This window comes from Arachis hypogaea, chromosome 5 (genome assembly GCF_003086295.3).
Source record: "Arachis hypogaea cultivar Tifrunner chromosome 5, arahy.Tifrunner.gnm2.J5K5, whole genome shotgun sequence".
Taxonomy (NCBI): Eukaryota; Viridiplantae; Streptophyta; class Magnoliopsida; order Fabales; family Fabaceae; genus Arachis; species Arachis hypogaea.
In genome coordinates this window covers 72,834,808-72,847,632 of record NC_092040.1, presented here as the reverse complement: position 1 = coordinate 72,847,632, position 12,825 = coordinate 72,834,808, and the positions used below count along the sequence as shown (strand labels likewise).

Below are 12,825 nucleotides of genomic sequence, written 5' to 3'. Positions count from 1 at the left end.
GGCGCATCAGCTTTCCCGCCCTGCCCTTGGCACGGGCAGGGCAGCCTCTGGCGCACCAACCTCGCACCAGACGCGCACCATGGCCGCACCAATTGCTAGCACCAAGCATCAATTTTCTGCCCTGCCCTCCACAAGGGCAGGGCAGCCTCCTGGGAGTGAATCTTTTTGGGCCAAAATTCAAATTAAAATTTCTTTTGAACTCATTTCTTCACCAATTCAAAAGCCCATCCAAATCCTATTATCCAAGAATAGAAAGTGTATAAATAGGACTTAGTTTGATGTAATTAGGACTTTTAGCGACCTTTACTTTGAGCTTTGAATTTTTACTCTTATTTTTGAGAGCTTTTGAATTTCCTTTGTCTTTGAGCTTTCTTGAGAGACTTGTCCGAGAACTAAGAGGATCAAGGGAGAATTGAATGATCTCCTTCCTCATTTCCCTTGGGCAATTCTACTCTTCTATTTTCTGAGTTGTGGGTGTGTGAAATTGGGGAAATTCTGTCCCAATTCCCATTCAAGCTCTTGGCATTTTGTTTTCTGCATAATTGAATTCTAAATCTGTTCTTCTACTGCTTCATCTTTAATTTTCTGCCAATTGCTTAGATAATTTAGATCTGGGAAGGAAATTGGGCTTTAGGCTCTGCTACCTAAGCCCTTGGGATCCTGAGATCACTACTCATTTTGGGTTCTTCTGTGAACCTCTGCTACATTTTATTTCAATTCTGTTTGAATGCTTATTGCTTCTGATTTACGTTCTGCTCAACCATTTACTGCAATTTACTTCTTCTTTGTTTAGATCCTGCAATCCCATTCCTCAATCCCCTTTTATATTCAAGCCATTTATCTTTCTTGCCATTTAAGTTACTGCAATTTAAGTTTCTTGCACTTTAAGTTTCAGTCATTTACTTTCTTGCTCTTTAAGATTCTGCACATTTACAATTCTGTTCTTCAATTTACTGCACTTTTCCCTTCCCCCTTTACATTTAATGTCATTTACTTTCTGTTAAACACAAATCACTCAACTAAAACTTGATTCGCTTGACTAAATCACCCACTAAACTAAAATTTCTCAATCCTTCAATCCCTGTGGGATCGACCTCACTCATGTGAGTTATTATTACTTGATGCGACCCGGTACACTTGCCGGTGAGTTTTGTGTTGGATCGTTTTCCACACATCAAGTTTTTGGCGCCGTTGCCGGGGATTGAAATAGATTGACAATGATTAAGTGAAGTGGAGATCTAGATTAAGCATTTTTCTTTTCTGTTGTTCTAACTCTCACTAACACACTAACTGTTTGAGAAATTGCCTCTACTAACTCACTAACAATTTATCTCAAATAACTGCACTTAATTTTCAAGCGTGTTGTTGTTTGGTCATCCTGATTGTTTGCATATCACAGGAAATCAATTTTCTACAGACAAAGGGTATCATGACATGAAGCCACCACTCATTGCACTCATCAAGAACAATTGTTCTTATGATGGAAATCCATCAGAGGACCCTCAACAGCATATATCTACTTTCCTGAGAACTTGCAATGCAGTCAAAACTGATGGTCCAGATCAGGACACCTACGAGATCCTGTTATTCCCTTTCTCCCTAAAGGGTGAAGCTGCATAATGGTTTGAAACTTTTCCCCAAGGAAGTATCACTAGTTGGGATGATTTGGTCACCAAATTTCTAGTCAAATTCACCTCATCCAGACAGATCATCCAGCTGAAAGAAGAGGAACATCTATTCACACAAGGGGACGAAGAACCACTCTTCAAGGCTTGGGAAAGATACAAGAAAGCAACTGACAAAGTGGGCTTCCGAGCTTTCTATGAAGGATTAACCCCAGAAACAAGAAAAGCAGTGGACTACTTCTCAGATGGCCTACTTAAAGCAACAACAAATGCTCAAGGAATTACAGACTTCAATGACAAAGGAGTCAACAACCAACATCCATCTGAGAAACCACATAACGCAATCTCAGAAGAAGAAGTGGCAAATATTGAAGGGGTGAATGAGTTCAAGGACCAAAACAAACAAATGCACCATCAACCACTGCAAAACATAGAGTTGTCTGCTGCAGTGAATGCCAAATTTCCACCATGGAGACCTCATTCATATCTGAGAATGAGGGAGCCTCAACATCAAGAACAAGGAAGCTTCCAACAGGACAATTCCATAACCACAACCAATCAACAACCCCCACCCACTAATACCACCCAAAGCCAATATCCACAACACAGACATTCCCAAACCCATCTCAACTGGAGAAGGAATGAGTACCAAAATCACAGACCAAGGGAATTCCATTATAACAACCCGAACTTCATAAATCATCAAAAACACCATTACAGCAATAACAACCACTACATGCCTCCACCACACCCACCCTTCTTACCTTCAACAGGTCATAACCAACCAACCTCACAAGACTCTCAGAGAATCACAAACTTGGAGATCCTAATGGAGAGAATGATGAAACATCAAGAGGAAACAACAAGGAACCAAGAAATGTTAATGAGAGGAATTGAGGAGCAGATAGCTAAATTGGCGAAGCACTTTGCAGAAATGGGTAAGAAGAAACCAGATACTTTCTTCAAAACCATTGAAGATAAAACAACCAACAACAAAGATGCTACAAAGAAGGAAGGATGGAAAGGGATCATAGAGGACAACGAGAAAATACTGGACAAAGGAAGCACCAGCCAAGAAAAACACAACAAGGAATTCTTTCAAAAAGAAGCAGAGGATAGAATTAAAGAAAAGCAAAGAACCCTCACTGGAAAGTTTTCACTAGGGGATCGAGTGATGATCAATATTCAACCCTTGAAGGTATCCCCACAGTTGTCTGATCACTACACTGTGACTAAGATCCTGCCACAGGAATGTATAGAAGTCATCAAAGAGGAAACCGGAAGGAAGTTCACAGTGAAGACAGACAAGCTAAGGCACTGTGATTTCCGACCTCCATGATAAGCAAAAATAAATATGTCAAGCTAATGACAATAAAAGAGCGCTTGTTGGGAGGCAACCCAACCTGAGGTAGTTTCTTTTCATAGCTTTTCAATAAAAACGTTGAATAATCAGTATGCATTGCAAGGAGCTAAGTTTGGTGTTGCACACCAAACCAATTTGAGGGAGAATGCAAATTTCTAAGTTTGGTGTTCCACCAAAAATATCATTTGAAAACACATTCTCACCTCCTGAATGACTCTAGCTCCAAGCAATCAAACACATTATTCAACTGTTGAATTGTTTTCTAGCTTTTATTTCATTCAACCTTTAGCAAGGATACATGATTACAAATATGGTTAACTTGGTACATCTGAGACAGTGGCAAAACAATTAAGTTTGGTGTTCACACACCAAAATAAATCCTAAAGCCACACTCAATTTATGCTTACTAACCATATAATCAAGGGCTTGAGAAGCAAGCAACTTTGAGGATTATGCAGGACATGAATCAATAATTGAAGAAACTATGCATTTTGACTCAAAGGGAACACAACAGAAGGAGAAAAATCAAAGGGCTGCAATTTCAAAGGTTGTATCTAAATTTAATTCTTGCTGCTGTGTGATGTTTTGAATTTGGAAACCATTGTATATCTTGCTAAAATGTTCATTTAGCTACAAGTGAAATTGTTTGTGAAAATGCCAAGTCTGCATAATGCTTGTATCCATCACTTAGCTTTAAATAGTGCTTTGTTTCCCATATGCTTAAATAAAAGAGTTTGGTTAGAATTGAAAAGTAAAATATCCAATGTTGCATGAGTGTGAATGGAAGTTGGTGGTGGCATATGTGTTTGATTAAATGCATAACTCATGAAATAAGTGTTGCATAATATCATTCTCATTCAATTGTGAGTTAGCTTGCTGTCATAAAAACTCATATAAAGAATGAAATACCCTTGGTAACAAAAACAGAAAGAAAAGGAAGAAAGAAAAAGCCAAAATGGCAAGAAAAACAAAGAATAAAGGTTGGACACCAATGGCTTGAACCTTAGGACAAATGTCTGTGGTGTTCTTGTACTGAGATCTGCTTGGATGAGTAAATTCTAAGGGGTATTTTGAAACCCGGTCACTTAGATCAACTGATTTGGGATGGCCAATTGAAAATCCACAATAAAGAGCAACTCAGATACAAAGCACTTAGTGATCCAAAGAGATGCTGGGCATCAATGATCCTAGGAAGAATTAGTGAGCTAAGTGTCTGTGGTGGAAAGATGTTGAGCAAAAGAAAAGAAAATAAAGCCAAAGGCTATGCCGCAGCATTTGACACCCAACCTCTAAAAGAACAATAAGCTTGTTAAAGCATTATAAGCCAAGAAGAGTTACCAAGGGAGTAATCAAAAGAAGAGTCTTATAACAGCAAGTTTAGCAAAACTTTGATGCAAAATGTGTATTATGCAGCAGCAACAATAAATGAGTTGTCATTGTCTGCATAAATGCCCCATAGATCAAGTTCTGCTATCTGCATAATAAGGATATGCATTCTTTTCTTATTCATTTCATTTACTCTTAGTTTTGATGCTTGCTTGGGGACAAGCAAGGTTTAAGTTTGGTGTTGTGATGACAAGTCATCATATACCCATTTTTCAAGCTAATTTCACTTGTTTTGTTAGCATTTATGCACTTTCTTGCATCCTAAGTAAGTGATTTGGAGTGAAAATGCATAACTTCTTTAAATCAAGCAACCACCATGAATTTAATGTTAATCATTGAGGTTTGAGCTAATTTTAATTGCATTTTAATTGATTTATAAGTCTCTTGAATTTAGTGATACTTTGAGTGGTTGTTTGGTTTATTATAGGTGAAGAAAAGAAAAGAAAATGAAAAGTGTGGCCGAAGAAGCGTGACACAAGAAAAGGAAAGCGTGGCCAAAGAGGAGAGAAGCGTGCCGCATCACAATGGGGAAGCAACATTGCCCTCCAAAAGGGCAGAATGCCCTCTAGGAGGGCAGCATTAGGTGACCAAGCAAGCATAGGCAACTCTGCCCTGCCCACTCCAAGGGCAGAGCACAAAATGGTGCCTTGGAGCCAAGAGAAGCAAACTCTGCCCTGCCCTTGTGGAGAGCAGAATCGGGCATCTCAAGGAAAGAAATCAAGAAAAAAAGGTCACCCATGCATGCCACAAGGTTCGAACAAAGAACCATGAGGAAGCCAAGCCTTGAGACCCACTACCGTGCCAAGAAGCCAAAAAAATAAAATAGCGTGTTTGCACTCTCCCAGGATCGAACCCGAGACGTGAAGGAAGGACCCTGCCCTGCCCTTGGCGCGGGCAGGGCAGCAATTGAACTAGGCGCACCAATTTTGAAATCTGGCGCACCAACTTTGCTTCCTGGCGCACCAATTTCCTCGTCCTGGCAGCATCTGGCGCGCGCGTTCCTTCCCTGGCGCACCAACCCGTTCCTGCCCTGCCCTTGGCGCGAGCAGGGCAGCGTTTAGCGTCCCACGCACCAAACACTCTTCCTGGCGCACCAAATTTCCTTCTGGCAGCACCATCCGCACGCACGCCTCACATCCTGGCGCATCAGCTTTCCCGCCCTGCCCTTGGCACGGGCAGGGCAGCCTCTGGCGCACCAACCTCGCACCAGACGCGCACCATGGCCGCACCAATTGCTAGCACCAAGCATCAATTTTCTGCCCTGCCCTCCACAAGGGCAGGGCAGCCTCCTGGGAGTGAATCTTTTTGGGCCAAAATTCAAATTAAAATTTCTTTTGAACTCATTTCTTCACCAATTCAAAAGCCCATCCAAATCCCATTATCCAAGAATAGAAAGTGTATAAATAGGACTTAGTTTGATGTAATTAGGACTTTTAGCGACCTTTACTTTGAGCTTTGAATTTTTACTCTTATTTTTGAGAGCTTTTGAATTTCCTTTGTCTTTGAGCTTTCTTGAGAGACTTGTCCGAGAACTAAGAGGATCAAGGGAGAATTGAATGATCTCCTTCCTCATTTCCCTTGGGCAATTCTACTCTTCTATTTTCTGAGTTGTGGGTGTGTGAAATTGGGGAAATTCTGTCCCAATTCCCATTCAAGCTCTTGGCATTTTGTTTTCTGCATAATTGAATTCTAAATCTGTTCTTCTACTGCTTCATCTTTAATTTTCTGCCAATTGCTTAGATAATTTAGATCTGGGAAGGAAATTGGGCTTTAGGCTCTGCTACCTAAGCCCTTGGGATCCTGAGATCACTACTCATTTTGGGTTCTTCTGTGAACCTCTGCTACATTTTATTTCAATTCTGTTTGAATGCTTATTGCTTCTGATTTACTTTCTGCTCAACCATTTACTGCAATTTACTTCTTCTTTGTTTAGATCCTGCAATCCCATTCCTCAATCCCCTTTTATATTCAAGCCATTTATCTTTCTTGCCATTTAAGTTACTGCAATTTAAGTTTCTTGCACTTTAAGTTTCAGTCATTTACTTTCTTGCTCTTTAAGATTCTGCACATTTACAATTCTGTTCTTCAATTTACTGCACTTTTCCCTTCCCCCTTTACATTTAATGTCATTTACTTTCTGTTAAACACAAATCACTCAACTAAAACTTGATTCGCTTGACTAAATCACCCACTAAACTAAAATTGCTCAATCCTTCAATCCCTGTGGGATCGACCTCACTCATGTGAGTTATTATTACTTGATGCGACCCGGTACACTTGCCGGTGAGTTTTGTGTTGGATCGTTTTCCACACATCACGCACACTTGTGAGCATAGCGCTCACTTAATTGAGCGCCAGCCTTTGATGTGCCTTGCTTTCCTTGCACGCGCCTTGCTTCCTTAGTTAAGGAGCACGAAAATGCTCACACATGTGAGCGTAGCGCTCACTTCTTTGAGCGCATTAAGCGCTCCTTGTGAATGTTGGCCTTTGTTGAGCGCTCCCTTGGTTGAGCGCTGGCCTTGTGCTCCTTCATGGTGCCTTGCCCTTCTTTCTTCTCATGCAAGCAACCAAACAAACATGTCAAAGTTCCTTCATGGTTGATTGATTTAACATAATCATGAAAATCCACTCCAAATCACTTACTTATTGTGCAAGAAAGTACGTAAAACCTAATGATACAAGTGAAAAATGCTTGAAAAGCTAGCATAAGATGACTTGTCATCATAACACCAAACTTAAAACTTGCTTGTCCCCAAGCAAGCACTAAATACGAAAAGAAATGAAATGAAACAGAGAAGCATACATGTCCTTATTAAGCAGGTAATTGAATTAAGACTGTGGGGTTTTATGCAGAGAAGGTGCAGCTCTCTTATTCTTTGCTGATAAATAAGAAATGCTTGTTTGAGGATTCACTAGAGTTGCTATCATAATGCCTTGTTCTTCTATTGATCCCAGTTAGATTTTTCTTTCTTTCATTTGCTTAGAAAGCTTATTTCTCATTAATGGCTTAGCTTCAAGTGTTGCAGCAGCCTTTTGGCTCAATTTTGCTCAACACTTCTTCACTACAGACACTTGGCTCACAAATCTTCTTAGGAACATTGATGCCAACACCTCTTTGGGTTACTAAATGCTTTGTAGCTAGGTTGCTCTTGATAATGGACTTTCGGTTGGTAATCCCGGATTAGTTAATCCAAGTTACCAAGTTTTAAAAGAATCCTTAGAACTTAATTGTCCAAGCATATCCTAGTACAAGAAACACCACATGCATATGTCCTAAGGTCCAAGCTATTGGTGTCTAGCTTTATTGTTTGTTTCTTTGCCTTTTCTTGGCTTTTCTTTTCTTTTCTTTCTTACTTTTCTCCATTCCCAAGGGATGTTCACTGATAAAAGGCTTTATAATAGCAGCTTAGTTTATACTACAAAGAGCATTCTATTATGCAGCATTTATTATTGAGCTAGTCATTAAATCCAGCAATTACCACCACTAAACTTCATTCTAATTCCTGCAACATTGGACAATCACTTTCTTGTTTCAAACATTTTTCTTTTATTTATACAGAAGGGAAACAAAATAGAATTTAGCAGATGAGTAATGACAAGCATTATGCAGGTCCTAGTAAGAAATCTTCTTAAGAGATGAAAATGCCCAACATAAATCATTTGGAGGCATCTCATATTTTAGATATGCATCATCCTTATTCAATTTTAAAAAAAAAATGAAAGAAACTCCACCACCTCCTAATTGTTGTGCTCCTTACTCTTGCTTGATTCTCCTTTCTTCTTCCTCTTCTTGGGTGTCAGCAAAACCATCCATTCTTTGCTTGCTAATTCGTGCACGGAATTGTGATTCACACTTTTCACAACTCCGATACAACTAACCAGCAAGTGCACTGGGTCGTCCAAGTAATACCTTACGTGAGTAAGGGTCGATCCCATGGAGATTGCCGGCTTGAAGCAAGCTATGGTCATCTTGTAACTCTTAGTTAGGAGATTAGTGATAAAAATGATTTTGTTTATGAAAAGTAAATAACATAAAATGAATGATACTTGTGGTTCAATAATGAGGAATAGGTTAAGGTTCCAGAGATGCTCTGTCGTCTGAACCTCTGCTTTCTTACTGTCTTCTTCTCCAAACACGCATGACTCCTTCTATGGCAAGCTATATGTTGGTGGATCACCGTTGTCAATGGCAACCATCCGTCCTCTCAGTGAAAATGGTCCAGGTACGGTTTCCGTACAGCTAATCATCTGTCGGTTCTCACTTATGTCGGAATAGGATCTCTCTATCCTTTTGCACACTGTCACTGTGCCCAACATTCGTGAGTTTGAAGCTCGTCACAGTCATCCTGTCCCAGATCCTACTCGAAATACCACAGACAAGGTTTAGACTTTTCGGATCTCAGAAATGTTGCCAATTGGTTTTAGTCTCTACCACGAAGGTTCTAATCTCACGAGTTTAATTGCTCTATTGTCAGGAGATGCAAGTCAAACTCGTGGATTAGAAACCCAAGAGATACGCACTCAAGTTGTCGCCCAATGACTATGTTGAGCCCAAATAGAACGGAAGTAGTTGTCAGGCACGCGGTCATAAATTTGAGAATGATAATGAGTGTCACAGATCATTACATTCTTCACATTGAAGTACGAGTGAGTATCTTAAAATAGAAGCAAGTGTGATTTAATAGAAAACAATAGTAATTGCATTAATCCATTGAAACAGAGCAGAGCTCCTCACCCCCACCTATGGAGTTTAGAGACTCATGCCGTAGAAGATACAATAAGAGATGTAAAATGTCATAAGTTCCAAAATGAATCTCTAAAAGTAGTTTTTATACTCAACTAGTAACCTAGGTTTACAGAAAAATGAGTAACTAAGTGCAGATAGTGCAAAAATCGACTTCCGTGGCCCACTTAGTGAGTGTTTGGGCTGAACTTCCAAGCTTCCACATGCATATTCCTCAAAGTGGAGTTAAGCATCACCCTGGGTGCCAAAATGGGCGTTTAACGCTAAGAAGTATGCTAGTTCTGGCATTTTACGCCAGAAATAGGTTTTTGCCTAGCGTTTAACGCCAGTTTGGGCCACCAAATCTCGGACAAAGTATGGACTATTAGTCATTTCTGTAAAACCCAAGATGTATACTTTCCAACGCAATTGAGAGCGCACCAATTGGGCTTCTGTAGCTCCAGAAAATCCACTTTGAGTGTAGGAGGGTCAGAATCCAACAGCATCTCCAGTCCTTTCTCTGCCTCTGAATTATATTTTTGCTCAGGTCCCTCAATTTCAGCCAGAAAATACCTGAAATCACACAAAAACACACAAACTCATAGTGAAGTCCAGAAATGTGATTTTTGAATAAAAAATTAATAAAAATATAAAAAAAAGTGAATGCAACATGCTAAAAACTATATGAAAACACAACCAAAAAGCGTATAAAATATCTGCTCATCAGTAATCCATCTGCTTCCTTTTACCTTCTCTGTATCTTCATCCTCAAATAGCACCGATGCTTTTTTGCACAGCCTTAGAATAGTGCTTGGGTGACCAAGCCTACTTTTACTTGTATCCTCAGCTATCTCCTGAATGCTATCTACTATGAGCTGTGGGATGTTGATTTCTCCTCCCCTTAAGATGCAATACATCAAGATGGCTCTCTTGATTGTGACTACTGAGGTATTTGCAGTAAGGAGTATAGATCTCCTCACTATCTCATACCACCCTTTGGCTTCAGGTATGAGATCTATTCTTTTCAAGTGGCTTGGAGCACCCTCTAAGTCCTTTTCCCAATCTTTGCCTTCAAAGCATTTTGTGACTGTCTTAATGACTTGGCACCTTCCTCCAAAAGGATTTTATGCATGCACATTGAAGGGCTGATCCCTTTTAAATATGCAAGTATCCATCCTATGGCATCCTTGTGTTATCTCAGCACCTTGATAAGCTCCTCTTCTTGCTCCTCACTCAAGCTTGAACCAATGATGACTGGGTATGTGTTATTTTCACCTATGTAAGCATAATTTAAGCTTGGAAGCAGGGTCTTCAACTCCAATTTAGGTGCTTCCACTTCTTTCTTGCTTGCCTTGTTCAACATGATTGAGCTTTCTGTGATTTCTTGTTGTAGTTTGCCACTTGCTGCTTGTTGATATTCCTCCATTACTTCTTTAAGCTTGTCTTCCTCCAAAACTCCTTGGACTAGTGTCTCTATTGTATCCACCATCATGCACTCTCCAATAGACTCCTTGGGGTAGTTCATTGCTTTGAAAACATTGAACACCATCCTTTCTTTATGTAATCTTAAGACTAGCTCTCCCTTTTGCACATCAATTATAGCTCCAGCGGTGGCTAAAAATGGTCTTCCCAAGATAATTGAAGTATTAGCCTCCTCTTCCATATCATGCACAACAAAGTCAGTTGGGAAGATAAACTCTCCCACTTTTACCAATAAGTCTTCCACCACCCTATGTTCTGTTAGCTAATTGCAAGGCCATTCTTGTTGGTTTGGCCACTTTAATTCTCATTTTTTTCATCATGGCCAAAGACATGAGGTTAATGCTAGCTCCAAAATCACATAATGCTTTTTCAATGTTGATATCCCCTATGATGCAGGGAATTTGAAAGCTCCCAGGATCTTTCATCTTTTGGGGTAGCTTCTTTTGTATGATAGCACTGCATTCTTCTGAGCACCATAGTTTCCTTTTCACCCCAGTTTCTTTTTCTTGTCATGAGCTCTTTCAAGAAATTGGCATAGAGTGGCATTTGCTCTAATGCCTCAGCAAAAGGTATATTGATTTGAAGTTTTTTTAAAATCTCCGGGAACCTAAAAAAGTAGCCATCCTTCCCATCCTTCCTCAGCATTTATAGATAAGGTGCTTTTGGCACATATGGCTTAAGGACTTGGTTTGGTGGGGATGGTACATAATTTTCTTCTTCCTTCTTGGTTATAGATTCATTTACAGCTTCTTCTTCCTTCGTGATTTGACTTGGAGATGCTTCATTTATCACCTTCCCGCTTCTTAATGTGATGGTCTTGCATTCCCCTCTTGGGTTGGCCATAGTATCACTAGGGAATGTATGTGTAGGCATTGGTATTTACTTTGATAAGATTCCTACTTGCGCTTCCAGTTTGGAGATTGCTACCCCTTGGTTCCTCATGTTAGATCTGGCCTCTTCTTGAATTGAGTCCCTTCTTCTCAGCTTGCACTTGCCTCTCTGAAATAGTGGCAACAATCCCTGTAAGTTGCGCTATAGCAGCCTCAATTCTTGCAAAATTGCTGCTGAGGTCACATGATTGCAAGATTGAGGGTGGTGTATCTTGAGGGTGGTTGTTATATGGCTGTTGTGTAGAATGGTAGGGTGCATTTTGTGAGTTGTGGTATGGTCTATTGTTGCTTGATTGATGGTTGGGGTTATGGTTGTTGTATTGGTTGGAGTGGTATTATTTGTGATCTTGGTTGTGGTTCTGTTGTTTTTCCCACCCAAAATTTGGGTGGTTCTTCCAACCTTGGTTGTATGTTTTGGCATTGGGATCATACGGTTATCTGGAAGAATTGTTCACATAGTTGGCTTGCTCCCATTCACATTCAACTTCTGGTGTATCTCCTTCTTGTAGAGGGGTTTAGGCTTGAATAGCTGAGACTTGGTTCTTCTCCATCTTCTTGGTGAGAGCTACCAATTGTGCTGTGATATCTTTGTTTTGAGCTGACAAAGCATCCATAGAATTGAGCTCCATCACTCATCTCCTTGGAGTTCTATCTGATGCATACAAGTACTCATTGTCAGCTACTGTTTCTATTACCTCAATGGCTTCTTCAATGGTCTTCTTCTTGTTGAGCAATCCTCCCGAAGAATGATCCACAGCTTGCTTTGACTCATATGTTAACCCCTTATAGAAGATGTGCAATTGCACCTACTCGTTGAACATATCCAGAGGGCATTTCCTTGTCAAGTCTTTAAATCTCTCCCAGGCCTTATAAAGGGTTTCACCATCTTGCTGTCTAAAGGTTTGCACCTCGGTTCTCAGTCTATTGACTCTTTGTGGAGGGTAGAATCTTGCTAAAAACTTGTTCACAACATCATCCCAAGTGGTCAAACTCTCCTTCGGAAATACTTCCAACCACTTTGCTGCCTTATATCTAAGAGAGAAGGGAAACAAAAGTAGTTTGTAGGTATCAAGGTGTACACCATTTGACTTTACGGTGTCACAAATCCTCAAGAATGTAGTCAAATGTTGGTTAGGGTCTTCATGGGCACTCCCTACAAATGAGCAATTGTTCTGAACTAGTGTGATGAGTTGAGGCTTCAACTCAAAGTTGTTAGCATGAATTGTTGGCTTTACAATGCTACTACCACAGTTTCCTGGGTTTAGGTTGATGTATGAGCCTAGAACTCTCCTTTCTTGCCCAACATGATTTCCAGCATTCTCCCCAACATGGTTGTGTCCCTCTTCCTTCATAGTA

General features: G+C 40.2%; 1 non-coding gene across 1 annotated transcript; it reads left to right on the top strand.

Annotated features, from left to right (window-relative positions):
* The first annotated feature begins 12,285 nt into the window (after positions 1–12,285).
* On the top strand, positions 12,286–12,392 carry LOC112804708 (small nucleolar RNA R71). Its single transcript, XR_003203326.1, has one exon. It is a non-coding gene; the product is annotated as a small nucleolar RNA R71 (small nucleolar RNA).
* The last annotated feature ends 433 nt before the right edge of the window (positions 12,393–12,825 follow it).